Genomic DNA, 11,706 nt, shown 5'->3' on the forward strand with positions numbered 1-11,706 from the left:
GCCGACCCATGTACTGGACAAAGAAGTCGCACGTCAGGGCTGCTCCAATATCTACATTTTAAAATATATATATATAAAATTGACATGACACAAACAAAATAAATCTGCCTGCTCCTGTCCATAAATGGTGGCCGCACGCACGAACCGCATCTCCAAAAGGCATCCCGTGCTTGCGTCCCAGCAGCCCTCAATGAGGACCACCACCGACATTACATGTCAACCGTTAGCACCCCCCGCCTTTCCAACGTGGCGCCTCCATCCTAAAACTGTGCACGTCGGCCATATCGGGGGGGAATTTCCTTGTTACCACCCCACCGCCTTTCCGACGCGGCATCACAACCAGTAGCACGCATCGGCCATATCGGGGGGCTTCAACCCAGTCTCTCTCCAAGACTCTCATCGCAGCATATAGCTGTACCGACCGAGCTGAGACGACCCATCGTTCCCTCCCTGCACAACATGCACCCTAACAACTGAGGGAATACAGTCCCAACGTAACGGGACAACTACACCTGAACACCACGAATCTCCAGCCCACCGTTTCAACGCGCCTCGGAGGGTCTCAATCTCCGGGCCGTCAGGGCGAGCCTACTGCTCCAGACGCACCACGGAGGGTCTCAACCTCCGGGCCGTCAGGTCAAGCCGTCAGCTATTCCATGACGGGACCACACTCTCCGAGCCCTGTGAGCGCACAGCCCACTAGGCTAGACATGCCACGGAGTGTTTCAATCTCCGGGCTGTCAGGTCAAGCCGTCAGCCATAGCATGACAGGACCACACTCTCCGAGCCATGTGAGCACACAGCCCACTAGGCTAGACATGCCACGGAGTGTCTCTATCTCCGGGCTGTCAGGTCAAGCCGTCAGCCATAGCATGACGGGACCACAACTCTCGTGTTAGACACGCAACACCCGCTGGGCCATCCTGGTCAGGATCTGCACCCCAAGATATTTGAGAGCCAGCATGACAATTCCAAATCCTTGGCAGCATGTCACCATCTCAAGATAAATGCCCCATACAGTATATACATCGTTAACAATGACAGCACAAGCTATACATTAACAATCACGAACAAAGCTCAATACAAACCATACATTGTTAACAATCACAAGCAAAGTTTCGCACAAACATTGACAACACTCACGAGCGAAGCTCCACACAGTTTACCCAACAGCAATCACGACTCCCCGATGACAACGAAGAGAATGTCAACAAAAAAATCATTCATCCGGAGCGCGTAAATATACGAAGTGTCAGGGGCTGGTCTCCCGACCTCCAACCTTTGGCCAGAGCAGCAAAGGCAGCGACCAGCGTGTCGGTCGATGTGCCGGCCCCGGCGCTGGTTACAGTAAGAATGGCACCCTCACTGTCCGGTCGCAGCGCTGATGACGCGGTATGCTAGGTTGAAGCCAGCTGTCGTCCGGCGGTGAAGGTCGCAGCGCTGATGACGCGGCGTTGCTTGGTTGGAGCACGCTCTGCCTGGAAGTGACGTTGCTCCCAGCGGTCATTGCTCCCCCAGCAGAAGTGACGACACACCCGGAAGCATCTCCCACATCCGTGGGGGGAATGGCGGCGGCGGGCTCGGGCGAGCGCCGCGCCTCCTCTCTCCCTCCCGCCATCGGCCGCGAGCACCGCATCTCGCCCAGGAGGGAGGCGGTGGCGCAGAGCAGCTCTGCGAGGCGAAGCAGCGCCTCCTCCATCTCTGCTCCCGACGCTGGAGAGGGGACAGTTGGCGGAGCAGACAGCTGCTTAGCCGGCGGTGCGGCGTCTATGTCGGCCGGCGGTGCAGCGTCGCTGTCGGCCGGCGTTGGCCGTCCCATCGCTGCTTGCTCCTCTTCATCGCCGCCAGGACTGAAGGTACGTGGCTTACTTCTTGTCTCCATAGCCACTTCTGATGCCAAATGTAACGGGTTCCGGAGACACTTGTAGATGTAACTTCTTTATTACGATTCAACACTCCAACTCTCCAACAGTCCAACACTCCAACTCTCCAACAGTCCTGATACTCTGTTACAGCATAGGTACACAGCCTAGGTACACAGCCTAGATACACTACTCTGGCTACGCTCTGGAACTCGCCCTCACAAGGTCATAGAGTCGGGAGTTCCAGAGTCCCACCACTGGCTCTCACAGCATCCCAGGGTCCTCCGATGGCTGGTCTTGGGTCTTGGGTCTTGAGCTACGACTGGCCCTGATCGTCCAGGGAGCTCCGCTTTTATGCCCAGTCCCCAACGAGGGGTGGGGCCGTGTGCGCCCCCAGATATCCCACAGAGCACACACAGCCCCCCCCTTTGGCGGCGCCAAGGGGATTAAGCGCCTGGGAACTCAACGCCTGACGCCAAGAGGCTTAAGCGTCTGACCCGCCTGGGAACTCACGCCTGGTGCCAAGAGGCTTAAGCGTCTGGATCCGCCTGGGGTCCCAGAGCCCCCAACAGCCCCTCCCTTCTTATGTCACTACATTATCATCACCACGAGAAGCACAAACTGAAACGGGTTTGTCGTGCTGTGTTCGTGCCAAGAGGTATGGTAGCTGCTGCTGCTACCACCACCACCTACTACTAATAACGCCACCATCACCACCGACTACTCTCCCCACCACTACCACCACCACCTACTACTACCGCCACCACCTACTACTCTCAACCCCCACCTACTACTACTACCACCACCTACTACTCTCACCACCACCTACTACTACCACCACCACCTACTACTACCACCACCTACTACTCTCACCACCACCTACTACTCTCACCACCACCTACTACTACCACCACCACCTACTACTCTCACCACCACCTACTACTACCACTACTACTCTCACCACCACCTACTACTACCACCACCACCTACTACTCTCACCACCACCTACTACTCTCACCACCACCTACTACTCTCACCACCACCTGCTACTACCACCACCACCTACTACTACTACCACCACCTACTACTCTCACCACCACCTACTACTCTCACCACCACCTACTACTACCACCATCTACTACTCTCACCACCACCTACTACTCTCACCACCACCTACTACTCTCACCACCACCTACTACTACCACCACCACCTACTACTACCACCACCTGCTACTCTCACCACCACCTACTACTACCACCACCACCTACTACTCTCACCACCACATACTACTACCACCACCTACTACTACCACCACCACCTACTATTCTCACCACCACCTACTACTCTCACCACCACCTACTACGACCAACACCACCTACTACCACCACCACCTACTACTACCACCACCACCTACTACTCTCACCACCACCTACTACTCTCACCACCACCTACTACTACCACCACCACCTACTACCACCAGCACCTCCTGCTACTACCACGACCACCACCTACTACTACCACCATCACCAACATACATACAAACATACGACACTATACACTACATTATACACTACAGTAAACACTACTATACACTACAATTTACATTACTATACACTACGTGTAGTGAGTCCAAATGAGTCGCAGACGTTATCTTGGGAGCAACACTTTATTTCAGTAACTCAACATAACATAACCTACACTTGGGTGTTGAATGCCCATCTAGCCACACTACGGAAGAACTAGACACGATTCGCTATCCCGGCCCGGACCACAAGCCGGGTCTCGGACCGCGTGGCTAGAGGCTTCTTTAACCCGACGTGGATCTTCATCACCAGGAACCCGAAGAACCCCGAGCCCCTCACGGGGCCCCGTTATATCGGCCCAAGCTTGGCCCGGCTCTGCCCCCCCCCCCCCCCACTTTCGAGATCTCTCGAGCTCTTTCCCGAAGGCTCCCGAGAGCTCTTTTATACCACGTGACCTACCCACCCATCCGGTCACGTGTCGGAAGGTCAACCAGCGTATCATGCCCCAACGTAATCCTGGCTGGCTGACGCTCCCTCTCGCTCCCTCCCCGGGAGCCCGCATCACACGCTGCTCGCGGTGCCTCCGCGCTGACCAGCGCTCACCCAAGCCCCGCTAGGGCTCGGTCTACGCCCAGTAAGCGGGCCGCACGTAATGCCAACTCATTACCTGCCGTGGCTTCGTAGGCCCGACACCACACAGTGACAATCAGTCACTACATACGTATGTAACATAAAACATAGTTTAGTTTAATTTGCATATACGTTTTTAAGTGATTTGTTTACCTTTATAATACTTTGTACTCCTATCGTGTTTGTGAGCATTGTGTTTGTTGTTGTCACGTTCTGACCCCGTAGCCCTTGGAACATCTGTGAACAAAGAGCTTTATAGCTGATTGGATTCCTCCTTCAGTGTAAATACAATATTCAGATGTTTAAGTCACATCAAGTCGGGCGAACAACTGGGAGCACAGCACGACAGAGCGAGCAGCAGCAGCAGACACAGCACTGTGCGGTTTGGGCATCATTCGGACTCATCAGTAGGATACGGTCACTGGTGCCGATGGCAAGGCGGTGACAAATCGAAATGACCACAAGTAGTTCCTCAGGAACTGTTAGGTTTTTTTGGTGACAGACGTGTGAGCGTGTGGGCGTGTGAGTTATGCGTGCGTGTGTGCATGTGTTCGTGTGTGCATGTGTGAGAGTGCGTGCGTGCGTGTGTTCGTGTGCGTGGGGAGCGGGAGTGTCGCGGTTAGTGCACTGCGCTCCGAATCTGGCCATCTGGGTTCGATTCCCGCTCACGGCCAATACCGGTGACGATTGCCTGAGCCGGTCATGGGTCTTCACCTAGGTCGACTCAGCCTCAATTGAGTACCTGGTGCTTTGCGTTAACATCACCAGCGCTGCTGATCGCTAGCAGCACTTGCCCCGACAGTCTGTTCGGGCTACACCGGGGATCTTTGTCTTTGTGGGCACACGGCGAATGCCACGTGATTGCGGTTGACGCATCTATATATATATAATCGCGAATCTGTCTGTCTGTCTGTGTGTGTGTGTCGCCGGACCATACGCAGTTTCATTGGACGGCGGTTGCCCCTGGCAACGGCTAGCGACGCCTTCGCCGCTTTCATTGGACGGCGGTTGCCCCTGCCAACGGGTAGCGATGCCTTCGCCGCGGGCTGCAGTTTCATTGGATGGCGGTTGCCCCTGGCAACGGGTAGCCACGCCTTCGCCGCTTTCATTGGACGGCGGTTGCCCCTGGCAACGGGTAGTGACGCCTTCGGCGCGGAGTGGACGCCATTTTTAATTCCCCTTAAAAATAGGCGCACGCATTAATACGCGACTCTGACGTAAATTCATCAAAGTTTCACGTCCTCTTCACTCACCCCCCCACCACAATGTGTGCAATTACTATTATAGGCTCGCTAAATCATACAATTATAGCGATTACACAGTATTATTGTATCGCGGGGGATCGGTGCGCCTCACTAAAACCCTACAACGGATCGGCGCGCATCACTAAAACCCTACAACGGATCGGCACGCCTCACTAAAACCCTACAACGGATCGGCGCGCCTCACTAAAAACCTACAACAGATCGGCACACCTCACACAAACCCTACAACGGATCGGCGCGCATCACTAAAACCCTACAGCGGATCGGCAAGCCTCACACAAATCCTACAACGGAAGCGTAACGCATTGCAGTGTCGTGGTTAGCGCGCCGCGCTACGAACCCAGCGACCCGAGTTCCATTCCCATGAAGGCTTTTCCCTTCATGGCATCTGCAACCACCACAGCGGCCAAATGGGGGCTCTCGACGGATGCAAGGGGCTGGTAACCCCTCCACCTTCAATTAATTACCACCAAACCACGATTTAAAAAATCTAATTAATAAGCTTGTGCCAGAAGCCCCGGGGGAACAGGCGTCTATGATGTATCCTGGCCAAACCCCATTTGGCAGAGCCAGGAGACTGAACCCTTACCCTCGGGGCTCCTCCAGAAACAACAAAAAGCCACGTCAGATGGCCACGTGGAATGTTCGAACGTTCACTGCGGAGGAGAGATTGTCACTCATATGTCAGGAGCTGGACTGGTACTGCCTGTATCTCTGTGGCATCCAGGAGATCCGGTGGACCGGCTCTGGCTCCTGCCACCATGAGGGGTGAACAGTCCTCTTCTCGGGGCAGGAGATTGCCAAACAACAGGGAGTGGCTCTTCTTCTGATCAAAATAATGAAGGGGGTGTGGGAGCGTGGCGGTGAGGTGTGGGAAGCTGTAAGCCCCAGACTACTTTGGACGAACATCCGTGGAGGGATGCAGGCAAGGCCGATGAGTCAGATACCTTCTATGACCTCCTGTCACAGGTGCTAGCTAAAGTGGCCCCTCGGAATAGAGTCATCTTGTTGGGTGACTTCAATACCCGAGTTGGTCATGATGCTAGCACCTGGTCTGGAGTGATTGGAATACATGGGCCAGATCAGCTCAATAACAACTGCAGGAGGCTGCGAGATTTTTGTGCAGCCCATGGGCTTGTAATTACCAACACGCTGTTCCGGCATCGGCGCATCCACACAAAATCATGGATGAACACCGGGTCCAAGCAAGAACATCTGCTGGTCTACATAGTGAAGGAACAGCGGATGCGGGCCCATGTCCTTGACACCAGGACCTACCGTGGAGCTGATCTGCCGACTGACCATCGACTTGTCATCTGTAAGATGCGCCTGCCATTCTTCCACTTCGGTGCTGGGTGTACACCCAGGACTCCATTCAAACCCATAGTGGCATGGTCTCGGCTAGCTGATGAAAGTTGCAAGTGAGATTTTCATCATCGCTTGCAGCTGGGATTGGCATCGTCCCCGAATTCTCCTACTGATGTCGAGGGGAAATGGGCGAGGTTTACGACTGTGCCTCATGCAGCTGCAATGGCTGCTTTGGGTACACGGTCCAGACCTCCTCAGAGACCCTGGCTGACAGAGGAGGTGTTCAGGCTGGTGGAGAAAAAACAACAGGTCCATTCTCATCGTCTACAGCATCCCACGTCAGAGAATGAGGAGGTTTATGACAGCCTCCACTCAGAGGTTCGGAGAGCCGTGAGTGCTGCAAGGATGGTTGGTGGTCACGGGTTGCTGAGGAGATGGAGTCTACCTTAATGGCCTGCGAGCACAAATCGCTTTTTAATTCCATTGAAAAAGTAACCTGCAGGCCCACACCTATTGCCATCATTAAGGGAAAGAACGGTGATCCAATCTCCGACCCCCAGGAACAGGTCTGCAGATTTGCTGAGCATTTCTGTGGGGTCCTGGGGGAGGGGAAATCCCTCAGCCTGGAAAACATCGTGGGCCAAAGTGGGGATGACCCAGCTGAAGCTGTGGTGCCTCAAATATTGGAAGAATAAGTCACCCCCTGTGAGTGGCTGGTTGAGGTGCCATCTGTTGAGGAAGTACTGAAGGCAATGCAGAGTCTGAGACCAGGAAAGGCACGGGGCAGAGATGAGCTCCCAAGCGAAATGCTGAGGGAGGGTGGCGTTTGTGTACAGGCTGCCATACATGACATCATAACAACAATCTGGACCACTGGACGGTTTCGGCAGGATTGGAAGGATGCCCTGGTAGTCTTCTTCTTTAAGAAGGTGGACCGCACAGACTGTAACAACTACAGGGGCATCTCACTCCTCAGTGTGCCGGGATAGGTCCTGGCAAGGATAATTCAACATCGCCTTGCCAGGCACGCTGAGGAGAGGCTTGCGGAGCCCCAATGCGGTTTCAGGAAAGGGCGGTGCTGCACAGATGCAATATTTTCAACTCTAGTTCTTCACGTTCTACAGATTTAGATGCCACTGGTTTTTCACGTTCTGCAGATGTAGATGCCACTTCAGCATTTTTTTCGTCCTGTGGTTGTCCCACCTGATGAAGATTGCTTGTGTTGCAATTGAAACATCGTAAATTGTGTTATTTATTTTATTTCTAACTACGTGGCTTTACCGAAAGAACCAAAGAGTACGCCACTGGTTCCTCATGTTCTGCAGATTTAGATGCCATTGGTTCTTCATATTCTGCAGATGTAGATGCCACTGGTTCCTCATGTTCTGCAGATTTAGATGCCATTGGTTCTTCATATTCTGCAGATGTAGATGCCGCTGGTTCTTCACGTTCTGCAGATGTAGATGCCACTGGTTCTTCATGTTCTGAAGATGTAGATGCCACTGCTTCTTCATGTTCTGCAGCTGTAGATGCCACAGGTTTTTCATCTACTGTAGATGTAGATGCCACTGGTTCTTCACGTTCTGCAGATGTAGATGCCACTGGTTCTTCACGTTCTGCAGATGTAGATGCCACTTTCTTTTCACGTTCTGCAAACGTAGATGCCACTGGTTCTTCATCTTCTGCAGATGCCGCTGGTTCTCCACGTTCTGCAGATGTAGATACCACTGGTTCATCATGTTCTGCAGATGTAGATGCCACTGGTTCTTCACGTTCTGCAGATATAAATGCCACTGGCTCTTCATGTTCTGCAGATGTAAATGCCACTGGTTCTTCATGTTCAGCAGATGTAGATACCACTGGTTTTTCATCTTCTGCAGATGAAGATGCTGCTGGATCTTCATCTTCTGCAGATGTAGATGCCACTGGTTCTTCATCTACTGCAGATGTAGATGCCACTGGTTCTTCACGTTCTACAGATGTAGATGCCACTGGTTCTTCACATTCTGCAGATGTAAAAACTACTGCTTCTCCCCATTCTGCAGATGTAGATGCCGCCGGTTCTTCATGTTTTGCAGATGTTGATACCGCTGGTTCTTCACGTTCTGCAGATGTAGATGCCACTGGTTCTTCATCTTCTGCAGATGTAGATGCCACGGTTCTTCATCTACTGTAGATGTAAATTCCACTGGTTCTTCACGTTCTGCAGATGCCGTGGGTTCTTCATATTTTGCAGATGTTGATGCCGCTGGTTCTTCACGTTCTGCAGATGTAGATGCCACTGGTTTTTCATCTACTGTAGATGTAGATGCCACTGGTTCTTCACGTTCTGCAGATGTAGATGCCACTGGTTCTTCACGTTCTGCAGATGTAGATACCACTTTCTTTTCACGTTCTGCAAACGTAGATGCCACTGGTTCTTCATCTTCTGCAGATGCCGCTGGTTCTTCACGTTCTGCAGATGTAGATACCACTGGTTCTTCATGTTCTGCAGATGTAGATGCCACTGGTTCTTCACGTTCTGCAGATATAAATGCCACTGGCTCTTCATGTTCTGCAGATGTAAATGCCACTGGTTCTTCATGTTCAGCAGATGTAGATACCAATGGTTTTTCATCTTCTGCAGATGAAGATGCTGCTGGATCTTCATCTTCTGCAGATGTAGATGCCACTGGTTCTTCATCTACTGCAGATGTAGATGCCACTGGTTCTTCACGTTCTACAGATGTAGATGCCACTGGTTCTTCACATTCTGCAGATGTAAAAACTACTGCTTCTCCCCATTCTGCAGATGTAGATGCCGCCGGTTCTTCATGTTTTGCAGATGTTGATACCGCTGGTTCTTCACGTTCTGCAGATGTAGATGCCACTGGTTCTTCATCTTCTGCAGATGTAGATGCCACTGGTTCTTCATCTACTGTAGATGTAAATTCCACTGGTTCTTCACGTTCTGCAGATGCCGTGGGTTCTTCATATTTTGCAGATGTAGATGCCGCTGGTTCTTCACGTTCTGCAGATGTAGATGCCACCATCGCCATCTATTGCGTGGCTGTTGAACTTATCGACTCTCGGTCCGAACGAGCAACTGGACATATGGGGGACAGGTTTGTTCGTTTCTCTGAAAGTTCGTAAGTCGAACGTTTGTAAGTGTGGGAGGACCTGTACTCATTGTCAGGGCTGAGCATTCAGACGCTGGGAGCCCCAGGACCGGTTCAGATATTCGTTCACTGATCTTAGCCCCGGGCGTGAAATCGAACTCGGGTCATCCGGCTTCGTAGGCTCGTTCGCGCAGTGCACTGCCCACTGAGCCATCGCTCAGCCACCACTGGGTCATGCACACCACTACACCTATCATACACATGCACAAAAGATCAAAAAAATGCTCCGTGTAGCCTTTAACAAATTGTTGGGACAAGTGCTTTTACCGAGTAGCGCCTATGAAGGCCGGCACGGCACACGAGAGAGGTGGGTGGCCAGCTCCACGCCCGACCGCCTTTGTCTCCCCAGTGGTGATGTTTTTTACACCGCACCAGGTACTCATTTGAGACTGAGTCGACCTAGGGGAGGCTCAGGACCGGCTCAGGTAATTGTCACTGGTGTTGGCAGTGAGCGGGAATTGAACTCGGGTTGCCGGGTTCGTAGTGCAGCGCACTAACCACTACACTACCGCTCCCTTGACACACACAGTACTATAACACATAGTAAACTCAATCACCTAACACTCACACACAGTGCTAACACATGCACACACTGACACACACAAACTGGCACTCACACACAAACTAAAACACACACACACTGACACACACACAAACACAAACTAACACACACACGCCGACACACACACACTGACAGACACAAACTAACACACACACACTGACACACACTAATACACACACACATTCAAACTCTCATACCCACACATATTCACACGCCCAGCAAAGTTAATAAACACCTAAGGTTGAAGTTGCTAAACCATTACGCAACCATCTTAGGGAACACTTGTGGCTCACAGCAATGGTTCTGGGTTCGAATCCCGACTCGGGCACTTTTCTGCGTGTTGAGGTTGTGCGTTCACTCTCTGCTCTGCGTGAATTTCCTCCCAAAGCGAAACTCACAGCCAGCCACTCGCCCACCCACTCACGTATCCACTCACCCAACCAGCCACTCAACCAGTCACTCACCCACCAAACCATTTATCTGGCCACTCACCCAGTGACCCACTTAGCCACTCACCAAGCCTGCCACTCACCATGTCAGCCACTCGTCCACCCAGCCACTCAGTAACTCACCCAGCTACTCACTCACCCAGCAACTCACCAAACCAGCCACTCCATCCAGCCAGCCACTCCATCGAGCCAGTCACTCCACACACCCAGCCAATCCACCCAGCCAGCCACTCACGCAGCCACTTACCCAGTCACTCAGTCACCCAGCCAGCCACTCCACCAAGCCAACCAGCCACTCACTCACCCAGTCACTCCACCCAGCCACTCCACCCAGCCAGCCACTCACCCAGTCACTCACTCACCCAGCCAACCACTCCACCCTGCCAGCCCGCACCTTCAACTTCGCGTCTGGGACCTCGAATGTGCACGAGTGAGGCAACTTGACCGCAGAGCCCAGGCAGCAGCAGCAGGATGACGGGGAGAGCGGTAGGAGCAGGAGCGGGGTTAATGGTGAACGTGATGAGGAATTCTCGGCATCACGGCGACTGCGGCGCACGCATTCCTCGCAGCGGCGGGCGTGAGTTTACGCTCACAGTCGCCTTGCCAACCCGAGGAGGCTGCAAGGAGGGCCGGGTTCGACTCCGGGTTTGTTGGTGGCGGGGAGGACAGGGAAGGGACGGGGGAGGGATCACGAGTCATGGATTGAAAAAGGAATGAGGTCACAGTCACGCGAGCTGCCCCGGTGGTCATCATCCTCACAGCAGCAGCAGCAGCAGCTGTTGGCTAAACCGTCGAACAAAAGACGGTGGTGGTACACTGCGTCATCGTCGTCGCGCGGAGCTTTCGGCTGCGCTGCTTCTGCGGCCGTCTGGAACGCTCTTCCCCTTCTGATGTCAGGAAGCCGCTGTGGAGCAATGCACTTTTAAATCATCGTCTCGATTGACCAAG

At 53.0% G+C, this 11,706-nt stretch overlaps 1 protein-coding gene across 2 annotated transcripts in view; it reads right to left on the minus strand.

The window, feature by feature from the left end:
• The window catches only part of LOC133361111 (discoidin domain-containing receptor 2-like), a 104,235-nt gene extending 92,931 nt beyond the window's left edge, over positions 1-11,304 (minus strand). For both annotated transcript variants that reach the window (XM_061579950.1, XM_061579947.1), the window contains exon 1: positions 11,153-11,304. The gene's annotated coding sequence lies outside the window, so the exon portion shown is untranslated. The remainder of the gene's footprint in view (positions 1-11,152) is intronic.
• Positions 11,305-11,706: the final 402 nt, after the last annotated feature.

The sequence above is a fragment of the Lethenteron reissneri genome, chromosome 71 (genome assembly GCF_015708825.2).
Source record: "Lethenteron reissneri isolate LAM-NWPU_2019-01 chromosome 71, ASM1570882v1, whole genome shotgun sequence".
NCBI lineage: Eukaryota > Metazoa > Chordata > Hyperoartia > Petromyzontiformes > Petromyzontidae > Lethenteron > Lethenteron reissneri.